The following is an 18,672-nucleotide window of genomic DNA, read 5'->3' as shown; positions in this document are numbered from 1 at the left end:
TCTCTATATCAAAAACACAAAAAAAAATTAGTTACTTGCATTTACTTTATCTAGTTTCCTTTATTTACTACTGTTAAAATGAATACCCCTGAAAATACTAAGTTGTGTGACTTCACAAACACAAATAATAATGATTTCCTATGCACACCTATTGCTCCACCTGCTACTACAGCAGAATTCTTTGAAATTAAACCTGCTTTACTAAATCTTGTTATGAGAGAGCAATTTTCTGGTGTTAGTTCTGATGATGCTGCTTCCCATCTTAATAATTTTGTTGAACTATGTGAAATGCAAAAGTATAAGGATGTAGATGGTGATATTATAAAATTGAAATTGTTTCCTTTCTCATTAAGAGGAAGAGCTAAAGATTGGTTGCTATCTCTGCCTAGAAATAGTATTGATTCATGGACTAAATGCAAGGATGCTTTTATTGGTAGATATTATCCCCCTGCTAAAATTATATCTTTGAGGAGTAGCATAATGAATTTTAAGCAATTAGATAATGAACATGTTGCTCAAGCTTGGGAAAGAATGAAATCTTTGGTTAAAAATTGCCCAACCCATGGACTGACTACTTGGATGATCATCCAAACCTTCTATGCAGGACTAAATTTTTCTTCGCGGAACCTATTGGATTCAGCTGCTGGAGGTACCTTTATGTCCATCACTTTGGGGGCGGCTACAAAGCTTCTTGATGATATGATGATAAATTACTCTGAATGGCACACGGAAAGAGCTCCACAAGGTAAGAAGGTAAATTCTGTCGAAGAAACCTCTTCCTTGAGTGATAAGATTGATGCTATTATGTCTATGCTTGTGAATGATAGGACTAATGTTGATCCTAATAATGTTCCATTAGCTTCATTGGTTGCTCAAGAAGAACATGTTGATGTAAACTTCATTAAAAATAATAATTTCAACAACAATGCTTATCGAAACAATTCTAGTAATAACTATAGGCCATATCCTTATAATAATGGTAATGGTTATGGTAATTCTTATGGGAATTCTTACAACAATAATAGGAACACACCCCCTGGACTTGAATCTATGCTTAAAGAATTTATTAGTACACAAACTGCTTTTAACAAATCTGTTGAGGAAAAACTCAATAAAATTGATATTCTTGCTTCTAAGGTTGATAGTCTTGCCTCTGATGTTGATCTTTTAAAATTGAAAGTTATGCCTAATAAGGATATTGAAAATAAAATTTTTACTATAGAAAATGCCATCCAAGTTAGAATTAATGAGAATATAAGATTAATGGCTGAATTGCATGCTAGGTGGGAAAGAGAAGAAAATGAAAAACTAGCTAAAGAGAATAATGTAGCTAAAGTTTGGACTATTACCACCACTAGTAATGTTAATGTTCCACATGTTGCTGCACCTCCTATTAATAATGGTGAAAGAATTGGTGTTGGCAATGTTTCTACTTCTAATGCAAAGCCTGCAAAACTGCCGGAAACTGCTAAAACTGCTGAGACTGCCTGTGATAAAACTGCTGAATTTTTTTCCAACATTGGAGATGATGATCCCATTGTTGTAGATCATAATGGTTTAGATTTTGATTATTGCCACATCTCTGAAGTCATAAAGTTTTTACAAAAGCTTGCTAAAAGTCCCAATGCTAGTGCTATAAATTTAGCCTTTACAAAACATATTACGAATGCTCTCATAAAAGCTAGAGAAGAGAAACTAGAACGTGAAGCTTCTATTCCTAGAAAGCTAGAGGATGGTTGGGAGCCCATCATTAAGATGAAGGTAAATGACTTTGATTGTAATGCTTTATGTGATCTTGGTGCAAGTATTTCTGTTATGCCTAAGAAAATTTATGATATGCTTGACTTGCCACCATTGAAAAATTGTTATTTGGATGTTAATCTCACTGATAATGCTAAAAAGAAACCTTTGGGGAGAGTTGATAATGTTCGCATTACCGTTAACAATAACCTTGTCCCCGTTGATTTTGTTGTTTTGGATATTGAATGCAATGCATCTTGTCCCATTATATTGGGAAGACCTTTTCTTCGAACTGTTGGAGCTATCATTGATATGAAGGAAGGTAATATTAAATATCAATTTCCTCTCAAGAAGGGTATGGAACACTTCCCTAGGAATAGAATGAAGTTACCTTATGATTCTATTATTAGAACAAATTATGATGTTGATGCTTCATCTCTTGATGTTACTTGATTCACACTTTCTGCGCCTAGCTGAAAGGCGTTAAAGAAAAGCGCTTATGGGAGACAACCCATGTTTTTACTACAGTACTTTATTTTATATTTGAGTCTTGGAAGTTGTTTACTACTGTAGAAACTCTCCTTATCTTAGTTTTGTGCATTGTTGTGCCAAGTAAAGTCTTTGATAGTAAGGTTCATACTAGATTTGGATTACTGCGCAGAAACAGATTTCTGTCTGTCGCGAATCTGGGCAGAATTCTCTGTAGGTAACTCAGAAAAATCTGCCAATTTACGTGAGTGATCCTCAGATATGTACGCAACTTTCATTCAATTTGGGCATTTTCATCTGAGCAAGTCTGGTGCCACTTTAAAATTCGTCTTTACGAACTGTTCTGTTTTGACAGATTCTGCCTTTTATTTCGCATTGCCTCTTTTGCTATGTTGGATGAATTTCTTTGATCCATTAATGTCCAGTAGCTTTGTGCAATGTCCAGAAGTGTTAAGAATGATTATGTCACCTCTGAACATGTAAATTTTTATTGTGCAGTAACCCTCTAATGAGTTGTTTTGAGTTTGGTGTGGAGGAAGTTTTCAAGGATCAAGAGAGGGAAATGATGCAATATGATCAAGAAGAGTGAAAGCTCTAAGCTTGGGGATGCCCCGGTGGTTCACCCCTGCATATTTTAAGAAGACTCAAGCGTCTAAGCTTGGGGATGCCCAAGGCATCCCCTTCTTCATCGACAACATTATCAGGTTCCTCCCCTGAAACTATATTTTTATTCCGTCACATCTTATGTGCTTTGCTTGGAGCGTCGGTTTGTTTTTGTTTTTGTTTTTGTTTGAATAAAGTGGATCCTAGCATTCATTGTGTGGGAGAGAGACACGCTCCGCTATTGCATATGGACAAATATGTCCTTAGGCTTTACTCATAGTATTCATGGCGAAGGTTGAATCTTCTTCGTTAAATTGTTATATGGTTGGAATCGGGAAATGCTACATGTAGTAATTCTAAAATGTCTTGAATAATTTGATACTTGGCAATTGTTGGGCTCATGTTTAAGCTCTTGCATCATATACTTTGCACCCATTAATGAAGAAATACATAGAGCTTGCTAAAATTTGGTTTGCATATTTGGTCTCTCTAAAGTCTAGATAATTTCTAGTATTGAGTTTTGAACAACAAGGAAGACGGTGTAGAGTCTTATAATGTTTACAATATGTCTTTTATGTGAGTTTTGCTGCACCGGTTCATCCTTGTGTTTGTTTCAAATAACCTTGCTAGCCTAAACCTTGTATCGAGAGGGAATACTTCTCATGCATCCAAAATCCTTGAGCCAACCACTATGTCATTTGTGTCCACCATACCTACCTACTACATGGTATTTCTCCGCCATTCCAAAGTAAATTGCTTGAGTGCTACCTTTAAATTTCCATCATTCTCCTTTGCAATATATAGCTCATGGGACAAAATAGCTTAAAAACTATTGTGGTATTGAATATGTACTTATGCACTTTATCTCTTATTAAGTTGTTTGTTGTGCGATAACCATGTTCCTGGGGACGCCATCAACTCTTTGTTGAATATCATGTGAGTTGCTATGCATGTTCGTCTTGTCTGAAGTAAGGGCGGTTTTCACCATCAAATGGTTTGAGTATGCATACTGTTAGAGAAGAACATTGGGCCGCTAACTAAAGCCATGAATCATGGTGGAAGTTTCAGTTTTGGACATATATCCTCAATCTCATATGAGAACATTAATTGTTGCTACATGCTTATGCATTAAAGAGGAGTCCATTATCTGTTGTCTATGTTGTCCCGGTATGGGTGTCTAAGTTGAAGAATGATCAAAAGCGAGAAATCCAATGCGAACTTTCTCCTTAGACCCTTGTACAGGCGGCATAGAGGTACCCCTTTGTGACACTTGGTTGAAACATATGTTATGCAATGATAATCCATGTTAACCCAAGCTAATTAGGACAAGGTGCGGGCACTACTAGTATACTATGCATGAGGCTTGCAACTTGTAAGATATAATTTACATAATACATATGCTTTAATACTACCGTTGACAAAATTGTTCCATGTTTTCAAAATAAAAGCTCTAACACAAATATAGCAATCAATGCTTTCCTCTTTGAAGGACCTTTCTTTTACTTTTATGTTGAGTCAGTTCACCTATTTCTCTCCACCTCAAGAAGCAAACACTTGTGTGAACTGTGCATTGATTCCTACAAACTTGCATATTGCACTTGTTATATTACTTTACATTGACACTATCCATGAGATATACATGTTATAAGTTGAAAGCAACCGCTGAAACTTAATCTTCCTTTGTGTTGCTTCAATACCTTTACTTTGATTTATTGCTTTATGAGTTAACTCTTATGCAAGACTTATTGATGCTTGTCTTGAAGTACTATTCATGAAAAGTCTTTGCTTTATGATTCATTTGTTTACTCATGTCATTACCATTGTTTTGATCACTGCATTCATTACATATGCTTAAAATAGTATGATCAAGGTTATGATGGCATGCCACTCCAGAAATTAACTTTGTTATCGTTTACCTGCTCGGGACGAGCAGGAACAAAGCTTGGGGATGTTGATACGTCTCCGACGTATCGATAATTTCTTATGTTCCATGCCACATTATTGATGATATCTACATGTTTTATGCATACTTTATGTCATATTTATGCGTTTTCCGGAACTAACCTATTGACGAGATGCCGAAGGGCCAGTTGCTGTTTTCTGCTGTTTTTGGTTTCAGAAATCCTACAAAGTAAATATTCTCGGAATTGGACGAAATCAACGCCCAGGGGCCTATTTTTACACGAAGCTTTCAGAAGACCGGAGGGGAGACGATGTGGGGCCACGGGGCGCCGCCACACTAGGGCGGCGCGGCCTAGAGGGGGCCCGCGCGGCCCTAGCGTGTGGGTCCCCGTGACTCTCCAACTCCGCCCTTCCGCCTACTTAAAGCCTCCGTCGCGAAACCCCCAGTACCGAGAGCCACGATACGGAAAACCTTACTGACGCGCCGCCGCCGCCAATCCCATCTCGGGGGATTCAGGAGATCGCCCCCGGCACCCTGCCGGAGAGGGGAATCATCTCCCGGAGGACTCTTCACCGCCATGGTCGCCTCCGGAGTGATGAGTGAGTAGTTCACCCCTGGACTATGGGTCCATAGCAGTAGCTAGATGGTCGTCTTCTCCTTATGTGCTTCATTGTTGGATCTTGTGAGCTGCCTAACATGATCAAGATCATCTATCTGTAATGATATATGTTGTGTTTGTCGGGATCCGATGGATAGAGAATACTATGTTATGTTGATTATCAATCTATTACCTATGTGTTGTTTATGATCTTGCATGCTCTCCGTTATTAGTAGAGGCTCTGGCCAAGTTTTTACTCTTAACTCCAAGAGGGAGTATTTATGCTCGATAGTGGGTTCATGCCTCCATTAAATCTGGGACAGTGACAGAAAGTTCTAAGGTTGTGGATGTGCTGTTGCCACTAGGGATAAAACATTGATGCTATGTCCGAGGATGTAGTTATTGATTACATTACGCACCATACTTAATGCAATTGTCTGTTGTTTGCAACTTAATACTGGAAGGGGTTCGGATGATAACCTGAAGGTGGACTTTTTAGGCATAGATGCATGCTGGATAGCGGTCTATGTACTTAGTCGTAATGCCCAATTAAATCTCACTATACTCATCATATCATGTATGTGCATTGTCATGCCCTCTCTATTTGTCAATTGCCCGACTGTAATTTGTTCACCCAACATGCTATTTATCTTATGGGAGAGACACCTCTAGTGAACTGTGGACCCCGGTCCTATTCTTTACATCGAATATAATCTACTGCAATATTTGTTCTTTACTATTTTCTGCAAACAATCATCATCCACACTATACATCTATTCCTTTGTTACAGCAAGCCGGTGAGATTGACAACCTCACTGTTTCGTTGGGGCAAAGTACTTTGGTTGTGTTGTGCAGGTTCCACGTTGGCGCCGGAATCCCTGGTGTTGCGCCGCACTACATCTCGCCGCCATCAACCTTCAACGTGCTTCTTGGCTCCTCCTGGTTCGATAAACCTTGGTTTCTTTCTGAGGGAAAACTTGCTACTGTGTGCATCATACCTTCCTCTTGGGGTTCCCAACGAACGTGTGTGTTACACGCCATCAACTATCAATAAGCAAACAAAGAGTGCACGTTGCATATCAACAACAAGAACATTTTAAGGTGGAAAGATGGCAAATAATAAGCTGTGAGCTTCCTTTTAATGTGTATGATCTATACCAACATAAAAAATGTGATGTTCTAATTATTAAGCAGTTGAGAAAGTGCAAGATAAACAAGCGACTATATTATTTTGTGGCTTATATAACCGAGCACGTCAGAATAAAACAACAAACTTACTATTGTCAAGTCCCATGCAGCTCACCGTGTTGTTACCCTCGTTGAAGATGTCCGATGTTGCCCTTATTTATAAAAGAGAGTTTTTTGTTACTCTGCATAAAGACACGATTAGTCATACAAATACGAGTTCCAGCATGATAAACAGTATGTATGTACTCCCTCCATCCTGGTGGTATTCATGCATTAAACACCAAAAATAGTGAGCGATGGGCTACATAATTACACTATATATGTGGCTGAAATCTCTCAAGAATGTGTGTTCATGCATATATACACACATCCATGACTATAGCAATACGAAGGGTACACGTACTTAAACCAGTGTAGCATGGCCTAGCTTATGACAAACCAGATAGATATAATAGGTGTACCATTTGAAGTGCAGTAAAAGCAGATCAACATGTTCAGTTACTTCCAAATTGTCAACACCCGGATTTTTAAGTCCAGATGCCTATTATGCCATTCATCGCAATCCCAGGAATATTGTTTTTGCGAGACATAATAGATTAATATCACAACACATCATTTACTACAACATCGTACTTGTCTTACAATAAGGGATCACATGATCCAGTCTCATTACAATAGCTGATGATCTATTGATCAAATACAAAACACATAGCGGAAGCGAAGTAGCGTAGTAGTAGTGGTCACGGTCCATCTGTTCCACAGGCAACTGTTGACGTCAGGAGTGATCCTAGTTGTCGTAGACGTCCTGCTGTCCTTCTTCCGGGTTCTGGTGCTCCTCTTCATAGTCTGGCCATTTGAATAGCCAGGGACAAAGCCATGAGTACTTTAAAGTACTCGCAAACTAATACTAAGGTAAGTACTATCAACTATAGAAGGGGATGCTAAGCTCTAGTTTCATTTGCAGAAAGCCAGTTTTATTTCATAAACACTTTAATAATCAAAAACCTTCATTTGCTCAACTAACTCCAGTGGGAACATTAGTGTCATTCCCACAACTCAGTTGTGATTCAAGTCAAATTCACCATCTCAAGTTCAAATCACGAGTCACCCTTCACATGTCACATTTTTGAAAATGGTCTGATGACGGAACAGTATGGCCTTTCCAACCGTCCATAACCGTGGACGCGGCTATTCGAATAGATCTACACTCTGCAGAGGTCGTACACTTGTGCCACAACATTTGCAATAATCCGTCAGGGTTAACTGGCCCTGATTTACCACACTCCGTGTGCGGACTACCAACCATAACCTTTCACTTACATACCCTAGTATAGGCACCTCTCCCCATGAGCTTGGCCTCCCAGTGAAGACAAACTGTCAGCCTGGGAACTGCACAGGGCTTGGGCCGGACATTCACCTCATTTCACGTCATTTCATATCACTTCACTTTTGTAGAGGCAGCCTCCAGCATAACCCCGATGACGCTTGTTTAGAGGGAAACCATACTAAGATACATAAACTTCTAGTTAAGCCCTACCCATATCAGGTATTGTGGGGGTACTTGCAAAAATTGGAATGGTATCGCATCCGAACCCAACCATCAGTTTTTGGTAAAATTCACCAAGTCATTCACCAGTCACCTTCACCTTCAAAATCTTTCAATAGAATGACTCATCATTCCAAGGTTTTCAAAGTCATTTCAAATCACAAGTTCCCATCTAGAGTAGTCCATTTTATTTGTTAGCACTAGCAACTAGTCATGAGGGGTGCTATCCAACTTCCATTGCTCTAGGCTAAATTTGATACTCTTGTAGTATTCTATCTCTAGACCAAAGTTAACTATAAAAGCAAGTTATAAATAATCAAAAACAAAAGCTTGTAAAGTAAAACTGGGAAATAGGATCATAAGCATAAAGTAAAAAGTAATGGTGCCTTGCTCTTGTGGAGCTTTGCACTTGGGTAGTCTTGCAAGAATATTTACTGGCCATAATATGGTTTGCAAGGATGTTAGCTTGCCTTGAGTGGTGTACTGATCAAAGTGATCTTCTTCTCCTCCTTCTTGGTAGAATACCTCCTCCTCTTGATAGTCTCCGGTACTAGCGTCTATAAACGAAATACGAGGATACAATCACCAAACAATTCATTGGCTATTCCAAACATCACATATATTCACACAAACTATTCTATTCACACTATTAATACAATTTGGTGCATTGGTGGTCTTGCTTTGAGGAAGAATAATTTCCTCTTATTTTATATGTAAGAGATAGTTTCCTTATAGTTCTTGAGGAATAATTTCCTCTCATTGAATCTTCTTTAAGATTTAATTTCTCAAACCATCACACATGAATTTATGTTGACCTAAATCAACCATTCATCATCATCATTTGAGAAAATGATTTAAATGAGGTAGGGATACCTCATACCATTTAATAAGGCCTATTATGATTTAAAATCTCCAAGTATTTCATGTGAGAGTATTTGACCAGGGGTTCAAACTTCATATGAAAATACTTGGGACAAGATTTAAATGAAGTGAAACACTTCATATAATTTACACAAGTAAACTAGCATCACTTATTACTATAAGTGGGTAAATGTGTTGTTTTCGTATTTAGGAAAAATAATTTCCTCTCATACTAAGTAAGGTGTTACTTTTAATTACTCAGAGATATAACTTCTTCTCATTGTCTCATTAAGATTTAATTTCTCTTATGAATAATATATGACCTAGGTTGACCCAAGTCAACCTCTTCATACTTATCATTTGAGAAAATGATTTAAATGAGGTGAACACCTCATACCATTTAATACCAACATAGTAAAGATTTAATATCATTAACAATTCATATGAGACCTAAATGACCAGAGTCTCTACCTCATTTTGAATTGTTCATGACAAGATTTAAATGAAAGAAACACTCCCATAAGATTTAATAATTTGTTGGAACAATTTAAAAAGCTACTATGGCAAACATTTAATATTAAGTGAACAAATGTGAGGCCAAGCAACCAGGGTTATCACACTACTTCACACAACTTGAGAGGATGATTTACATGAGGTGCTACACCTCATACTATTTAAAATACTATTTTTGAAAAAGTTTAAATGAGCTAGAGATGGCCAGATAGCCATTATTTGAGTTTAGCTCAAGATCATATGAAACAACCATAGTATTTTATTACATAATAAATTAGACAACATCAATTGTGATTTTTGAGAGGTGGAACCACCTCAAAATAGTTTATGGTTGATTTTTAAGATTTATTTGAAGTTTGAAAAGTTACTGATTTGTTATTTTTACTATTCAAAAACTATAACAGATATTGGTTTGAATCCAGTGGGGTTGGATGGGGCCTTTCATGAGCTTTCTAAATATATAAAATTTGTCAAAATTGGTTCAGTGGTTTTGAAAATATTCAATTTCTAATTCAGCATCAGTATTGAATTTGACACAGATTAATTAAACGGAATTCAAACTGGTGGGCTTGGCGGGAAAGAATTTGGGCCAGAACAAGGGAGAAGGGGTTGGGCTGGCCCAACTACGCATCCGACGCGAGCGGGCCACCTGACAAGGTGGGCTCCACCAGTCAGCGCCTCTTTAAACTGCGAATCGGTACGCAGGAGGTGAGCCGTAGGATTAGATTTGGGATCGACGGTCCACGGCCATCGCCGTCCCCGACGAGAAGAGGGTTCACTGGCGGCGACGGCAGGGGGTGGGAGGCTCACCGGCGGCGCGGCGAGGGTCGGCGAGGCGCGGAGAAGAAGTTGTCGAGGAAGGGGAGGCAGCCTGTAGCAGTCTCGTCGCCGGGGGTGCGCTGCAACGACGGCGCTCTTCTCAGCACCTCCGCGGCTCCGGTGGTCAAATTGGACGGCGGCGGAGGCTAATCGAGCAAGGCGAGTGGACGAGGAGCTTGAGAAGGGGAAGGTGAGCAAGATTGGTGTGGAGAGCTAGGTGCGGGGATGCCTCCTTTTATAGCGGCGAGGGAGGGCAGCGCGGCATGGTTCGGTCGGTCATGGTGACGACGGTAGGGGGGTCGCAGGGGTACTGGCGATGATGCTCTCGTGCAGGCGACGTCATGGCGGAGCTGTAGAGCTTGATTGTGGTGAAAACGAGGGCCGATGGCGCTCGTCATCGTCCTCGCACTCTGGCGGCAGTGGCGGGTGGTCGCCGATCATGGCGTCGTGCACAGGGTTCCCGCGGGCCAGTGAGGTTGTCTGGGAGGCTGCTGGCGTCATGGCGAGGCGACTGGTGCCTGGGCAGAGTGAGAGGAGGCGTGAGGCGATGGGGCACAGCGGCGTTCCGTCGCGTCCAGGGTTGCCATCGGGCGCGTCCTGGCGCGGGCTGCTGGTCAATGCCGACGTCGTCTCGGGTCAGCGCGTGCATGGTCAGCTTCAGGAGGGTCAGGGGAGGTCAGCTGACAAGGTGAGAGGAGATGGATGGGAGAGGAGGAAGGGATGGCATGTGAGGTGTCAAGTGGTCGGCATGGTGTGGGTTTTGGGTCATGGTGACCAAGAGAGAGGGGAGCAGTGGCTTGTACTGGTGATGGGAGGTGTGAGGGAGCTCCAGGGCAGCAGGGATGGTCAGCTTTGGACTTGGTCCACGGTGAAAATGAGGTATGGGCACAAAGTTTACTCCTGCCTGCCAGGTGTTTGGTTAAATGCCCGCAAGAGAAAAAGTTTCAAATTTTTGAAAATCCTTTGGTGGATCTCAAACATATATTCATAGAAGTGGAATGGTGGTGGTGGTGGTCAATTTGGTGAAGAAATGCAGAATTGGCAAAAGTGAGATGATCTTCTCTTTATTCCAAAGTCTCCACTTGGCAACACTATACTGGTCAACCTAGTCAACTTCTGCAGGGATGGTCAACATGGAAGTTGTTGACCTTGACATGGTCTTGGATTTCATGGTCATAGTTGACTAAGTTTGGTTGAGGAAATCAGAAGATAAAAGGGTGCAAAGTGGTGAAGATAATATAGAAGTGACATATGACCATTATCATATGTGAATTGAATTTGAGATTTCCTTTGATTGGATTCTTGTTTCTTTGATGCAATTGTGTTTGTTTATCATATATAAGAGTTTTACAAGCAAGAGATCAAGCCATGGTGGCCTTGCTTGAAGATTTGCAAATTTGGCTCTATGTGTAATTGAGTGAAAATGGGATTTTCTCACCAATTGATTTCTCTCCATTTGTTTTGACTTTTGTTGACTCTAATGTGATTCTTATGAGTTTAGAAACATTTCCAAACCATTGAATCCATTCAAAAAGGTCTTGATCCAAGATTTGCAAAATTGGCCATAACACATAAGAGGTGATGTGTTAAGTTTTATTATTTTTGAAAAGGGTTCACCTTGCTTCACTTGGACATGGGTTAGGGTCAATTTGGTGTTATATTAGGTTTGGAGAAGGTTTCACACCATTTGGTCAAGGTAGAAAAGCATAGGTCAAGATTTGGTGAAAAGGGCTATGGTTCTCATATGCCTCTATGCATATGTTGTATTGATCTTTGATTTGAGTGTTCTTGGCCCAATTGATGTTGTTGAGTATTGAAATGGTATTTGGAAGTGATCCAACCATTCACAACAAGTCCTAGGGTCAAACTTCTCAAATTCACAAATTTGCATTTTTCTCACATATGCCTCTATGGCATTTTTAGTTTCTTTTTATTTTCTTTGGAAACCACTTGGAATTGGTTTGGTAGGTACTAGGTAAGGTGTATGAAGGTTTTCTAAACCTCTAAGCAAAGTAGCAAAGCTTAGGGTAAAGTTTTATAAAAATAGCCATAGGCACATATGCCTTTTTCTTATTTATTTCCTTTTATTTTATTTTAGCTAGGGTGGTGAAAAGAGGGGTGAGGTTTAGGGTTTTGTGGGGTTCACAAGGGTTCACCACCATTTAGCAAAATTAATAAAGGTAGGGTTCAAGAATTTCCTATTGGGGGTTATATGTTCCCATAGGTCTTTTATTTTATTTTGGGTTTCTCAAAAGGGAACCAAAAGATTTTTGGAGAAGGTTAGGGTTTAAGCCTTTCCTTATTGGATTTCTTTCTCTTGTATTGTATTTGATTGGTGATCTTCACTTGATCACTTTAGGGTTTTAGGGTTTAACACATAAGCATAAAAACACTCATCATGGCAAAACTCAAGATTTGAACAAGATCTATTTGTATCAATCTTATTTTAATAAAAGTTTTTGTTGGTTCCAAAATTTGGAACTAGGGAAAATCATTTGTTTTGTTTTGAAATTTTTGGGTTGTTACAAACCCTTCCCCCTTAAACAAATCTCGTCCCGAGATTTTAAGAAAAGTTAGGTTCCTAAGAGAGATTGAGTATCTTAATAACAGGAGGACATACTTGGCATGGTCTGGGGTGCTTCCTGAGCTTCGGTGGCAGTCATGTGGTAGAGACGGCCGTTGTGGTTGTTCTGGTTCCTTCTTCCTGCAAAGCGGCGTTGTTGCTGAGCAGGTGCTGCTGTATTGGCGGCAATCCTGGCAAGCTTTTTGGGGCACTCATTGGAGAAGTGACCCACAACTCCACATTCATAGCAGTTGACGGTGGACTTGTCTTTGGGGTTGACGGGGGTAGCATTGCTTCCAGTCCTTGGGGCAGTATTGGGGTTGTTGTTGTTTCCATTGTGGTTGCTGTTGTTGGGGTGGTTGTTGTTGCGATTGTTGTTGTTATTGCCTCCGGGCTTCGGGGGTCCTCCGTTGTTGTTGGTGTAGTTGGGGCGATAATTCTGAGTGGTTGGCTTGTTGTATCTTGGGGTGAATCCTCCAGAGGAGTTATTGCGGTACTTCTGGGTATGGTGGGGTCCATTTTGGTTCATCATCCTGCGCTTGCGGTTCTCATTGGCCTGATGCAGCTTTCCTTCCATCTGTATGGCTGAGTCCACGAGGGCTTCTAAGTCAGCGAACGGAATGTTCACTAACACAGTCTGCATCTCGTCGTGCAGTCCGTTCAGAAATCTCTCTTTCCGCTTTTCATTGGTATCGGTCTCGTCCGGGGCGTACCTTGACAGAGTTAGAAATCTGTCGCGGTATTCCACCACGGACATTCTTCCTTGCTTGAGTTCACGGAACTCGTCTCTCATCTTCTTAATCAGTCCTTGGGGCACATGGTACTTGCTAAACTTCAGCTTGAAGTCTTCCCAGGTCATCATCTGTCCTGCATTCATGGCACGGGTGCTGGTCCACCAAGCTCTGGCTGGTCCTGCTAAGTAGTGTGTGGCAAACAGCACTTTCTCTGCGGCTTCAACTTGCGCAACTTCGAGGTTGTTCTCCATGGTCTGGAGCCAGTCATCAGCATCTAGGGGTTCTTCAGTCTTGTTGAACATCGGAGGGTTGGTGTGCTGAAAGTTCTTCAGCTTTGACCCCGGGTGATCGTGGTTTCCATGGCCTTGGTTGTTCTGAGCTATCTGTTGCAGTGCGGTAATGTTGGCTTGGCATTCAGCTCTCTCGACTTCTCGGTCTGCCATCATTGTCTGCAGCAGTTGCATCATGGCATCCTGGGTGGCGTTGCGGGTTGGTGGGGCCATCTGAACATTGATGTAGATGATAAGATAAGAGGGAAATTTCTATGGTTTGTTTTGTAAAATTTGAAAAGTTCATAATATTGAAAATTTGAGTAGTGTTGCGGGGGTAAAAACCAACAACACTTTTTCATTCATACCAAGCATCATACATTACAAAGCTAACACACCGTTGGTTTGAAGAACCATTCATCGTTCTACGATACAAGGGGGGGTCCTGATACAACTCACACCTACTTAAGTGCTTAAATGATACTACTCTTCCGAGTGGATTCTTCTTCTTCACGGGTGAGATGCTTGGCGAGAGGCGAGGGCGTTGTCCAAATCTCTGCGGGTCTTGTACTGCCTGAAATCCTGAGGTGCTTCATAGGGGTTCATCTTTGGTTGTGGTGGGGGCATGGTCATCGGTCTTCCCATGGAGTCATGTCTTGGGTAGTAGATGAAGCGAGTGTTCTTGATCTTGTCCTCATTTTGTCCACACAGACGGGAAATTGCTTCTTGCATAACTTTGTCTAGTCCTTCCTTCCAAGTGTTTCCCGTTACAGAAAACCATATGGTTTCCCATACTGGGGCATCAAGCTTCCTTCGGAGATCAGTAGAAACGTCCCACTGAGGTGGTTCTCCTAACTGAGCTTTGAGGGGTATTCCGAAGAACTCGGGATACGGGTGTCCTAGATAGTCCACCAGTTGCTTCAACTCCTTTTCGAACTGTTTGTCGTCTCCGGATCCAAGCTTATAGGACTCCCATTGGTACTTCATCTGTGAGTAAGTAGGATAAGTAAGTTAAAGAAGTGATCAAGTGTGCAAAATTTTATGTAACATTACAAGGAACAGCAGAGTATGGATTTCTTTCTTTGAAAAGATCTCAAGGATAAGAGTGAGAATAAGTTTTCATAAATATTCACTTCATTGGTTTTGAAACTAAGTTTTTCAGACGTCCATTCTAACTAGGGTCTCCTAAGGTCAACAATGGCTCTGATACCAACTTGTCAACACCCGGATTTTTAAGTCCAGATGCCTATTATGCCATTCATCGCAATCCCAGGAATATTGTTTTTGCGAGACATAATAGATTAATATCACAACACATCATTTACTACAACATCGTACTTGTCTTACAATAAGGGATCACATGATCCAGTCTCATTACAATAGCTGATGATCTATTGATCAAATACAAAACACATAGCGGAAGCGAAGTAGCGTAGTAGTAGTGGTCACGGTCCATCTGTTCCACAGGCAACTGTTGACGTCAGGAGTGATCCTAGTTGTCGTAGACGTCCTGCTGTCCTTCTTCCGGGTTCTGGTGCTCCTCTTCATAGTCTGGCCATTTGAATAGCCAGGGACAAAGCCATGAGTACTTTAAAGTACTCGCAAACTAATACTAAGGTAAGTACTATCAACTATAGAAGGGGATGCTAAGCTCTAGTTTCATTTGCAGAAAGCCAGTTTTATTTCATAAACACTTTAATAATCAAAAACCTTCATTTGCTCAACTAACTCCAGTGGGAACATTAGTGTCATTCCCACAACTCAGTTGTGATTCAAGTCAAATTCACCATCTCAAGTTCAAATCACGAGTCACCCTTCACATGTCACATTTTTGAAAATGGTCTGATGACGGAACAGTATGGCCTTTCCAACCGTCCATAACCGTGGACGCGGCTATTCGAATAGATCTACACTCTGCAGAGGTCGTACACTTGTGCCACAACATTTGCAATAATCCGTCAGGGTTAACTGGCCCTGATTTACCACACTCCGTGTGCGGACTACCAACCATAACCTTTCACTTACATACCCTAGTATAGGCACCTCTCCCCATGAGCTTGGCCTCCCAGTGAAGACAAACTGTCAGCCTGGGAACTGCACAGGGCTTGGGCCGGACATTCACCTCATTTCACGTCATTTCATATCACTTCACTTTTGTAGAGGCAGCCTCCAGCATAACCCCGATGACGCTTGTTTAGAGGGAAACCATACTAAGATACATAAACTTCTAGTTAAGCCCTACCCATATCAGGTATTGTGGGGGTACTTGCAAAAATTGGAATGGTATCGCATCCGAACCCAACCATCAGTTTTTGGTAAAATTCACCAAGTCATTCACCAGTCACCTTCACCTTCAAAATCTTTCAATAGAATGACTCATCATTCCAAGGTTTTCAAAGTCATTTCAAATCACAAGTTCCCATCTAGAGTAGTCCATTTTATTTGTTAGCACTAGCAACTAGTCATGAGGGGTGCTATCCAACTTCCATTGCTCTAGGCTAAATTTGATACTCTTGTAGTATTCTATCTCTAGACCAAAGTTAACTATAAAAGCAAGTTATAAATAATCAAAAACAAAAGCTTGTAAAGTAAAACTGGGAAATAGGATCATAAGCATAAAGTAAAAAGTAATGGTGCCTTGCTCTTGTGGAGCTTTGCACTTGGGTAGTCTTGCAAGAATATTTACTGGCCATAATATGGTTTGCAAGGATGTTAGCTTGCCTTGAGTGGTGTACTGATCAAAGTGATCTTCTTCTCCTCCTTCTTGGTAGAATACCTCCTCCTCTTGATAGTCTCCGGTACTAGCGTCTATAAACGAAATACGAGGATACAATCACCAAACAATTCATTGGCTATTCCAAACATCACATATATTCACACAAACTATTCTATTCACACTATTAATACAATTTGGTGCATTGGTGGTCTTGCTTTGAGGAAGAATAATTTCCTCTTATTTTATATGTAAGAGATAGTTTCCTTATAGTTCTTGAGGAATAATTTCCTCTCATTGAATCTTCTTTAAGATTTAATTTCTCAAACCATCACACATGAATTTATGTTGACCTAAATCAACCATTCATCATCATCATTTGAGAAAATGATTTAAATGAGGTAGGGATACCTCATACCATTTAATAAGGCCTATTATGATTTAAAATCTCCAAGTATTTCATGTGAGAGTATTTGACCAGGGGTTCAAACTTCATATGAAAATACTTGGGACAAGATTTAAATGAAGTGAAACACTTCATATAATTTACACAAGTAAACTAGCATCACTTATTACTATAAGTGGGTAAATGTGTTGTTTTCGTATTTAGGAAAAATAATTTCCTCTCATACTAAGTAAGGTGTTACTTTTAATTACTCAGAGATATAACTTCTTCTCATTGTCTCATTAAGATTTAATTTCTCTTATGAATAATATATGACCTAGGTTGACCCAAGTCAACCTCTTCATACTTATCATTTGAGAAAATGATTTAAATGAGGTGAACACCTCATACCATTTAATACCAACATAGTAAAGATTTAATATCATTAACAATTCATATGAGACCTAAATGACCAGAGTCTCTACCTCATTTTGAATTGTTCATGACAAGATTTAAATGAAAGAAACACTCCCATAAGATTTAATAATTTGTTGGAACAATTTAAAAAGTTACTAAGGCAAACATTTAATATTAAGTGATCAAAGGTGAGGCCAAGCAACCAGGGTTATCACACTACTTCACACAACTTGAGAGGATGATTTACATGAGGTGCTACACCTCATACTATTTAAAATACTATTTTTGAAAAAGTTTAAATGAGCTAGAGATGGCCAGATAGCCATTATTTGAGTTTAGCTCAAGATCATATGAAACAACCATAGTATTTTATTACATAATAAATTAGACAACATCAATTGTGATTTTTGAGAGGTGGAACCACCTCAAAATAGTTTATGGTTGATTTTTAAGATTTATTTGAAGTTTGAAAAGTTACTGATTTGTTATTTTTACTATTCAAAAACTATAACAGATATTGGTTTGAATCCAGTGGGGTTGGATGGGGCCTTTCATGAGCTTTCTAAATATATAAAATTTGTCAAAATTGGTTCAGTGGTTTTGAAAATATTCAATTTCTAATTCAGCATCAGTATTGAATTTGACACAGATTAATTAAACGGAATTCAAACTGGTGGGCTTGGCGGGAAAGAATTTGGGCCAGAACAAGGGAGAAGGGGTTGGGCTGGCCCAACTACGCATCCGACGCGAGCGGGCCACCTGACAAGGTGGGCTCCACCAGTCAGCGCCTCTTTAAACTGCGAATCGGTACGCAGGAGGTGAGCCGTAGGATTAGATTTGGGATCGACGGTCCACGGCCATCGCCGTCCCCGACGAGAAGAGGGTTCACTGGCGGCGACGGCAGGGGGTGGGAGGCTCACCGGCGGCGCGGCGAGGGTCGGCGAGGCGCGGAGAAGAAGTTGTCGAGGAAGGGGAGGCAGCCTGTAGCAGTCTCGTCGCCGGGGGTGCGCTGCAACGACGGCGCTCTTCTCAGCACCTCCGCGGCTCCGGTGGTCAAATTGGACGGCGGCGGAGGCTAATCGAGCAAGGCGAGTGGACGAGGAGCTTGAGAAGGGGAAGGTGAGCAAGATTGGTGTGGAGAGCTAGGTGCGGGGATGCCTCCTTTTATAGCGGCGAGGGAGGGCAGCGCGGCATGGTTCGGTCGGTCATGGTGACGACGGTAGGGGGGTCGCAGGGGTACTGGCGATGATGCTCTCGTGCATGCGACGTCATGGCGGAGCTGTAGAGCTTGATTGTGGTGAAAACGAGGGCCGATGGCGCTCGTCATCGTC

This window comes from Lolium perenne, chromosome 2 (genome assembly GCF_019359855.2).
Source record: "Lolium perenne isolate Kyuss_39 chromosome 2, Kyuss_2.0, whole genome shotgun sequence".
In the NCBI taxonomy this organism is placed as follows: Eukaryota; Viridiplantae; Streptophyta; class Magnoliopsida; order Poales; family Poaceae; genus Lolium; species Lolium perenne.
This window is presented reverse-complemented; position numbering follows the sequence as displayed.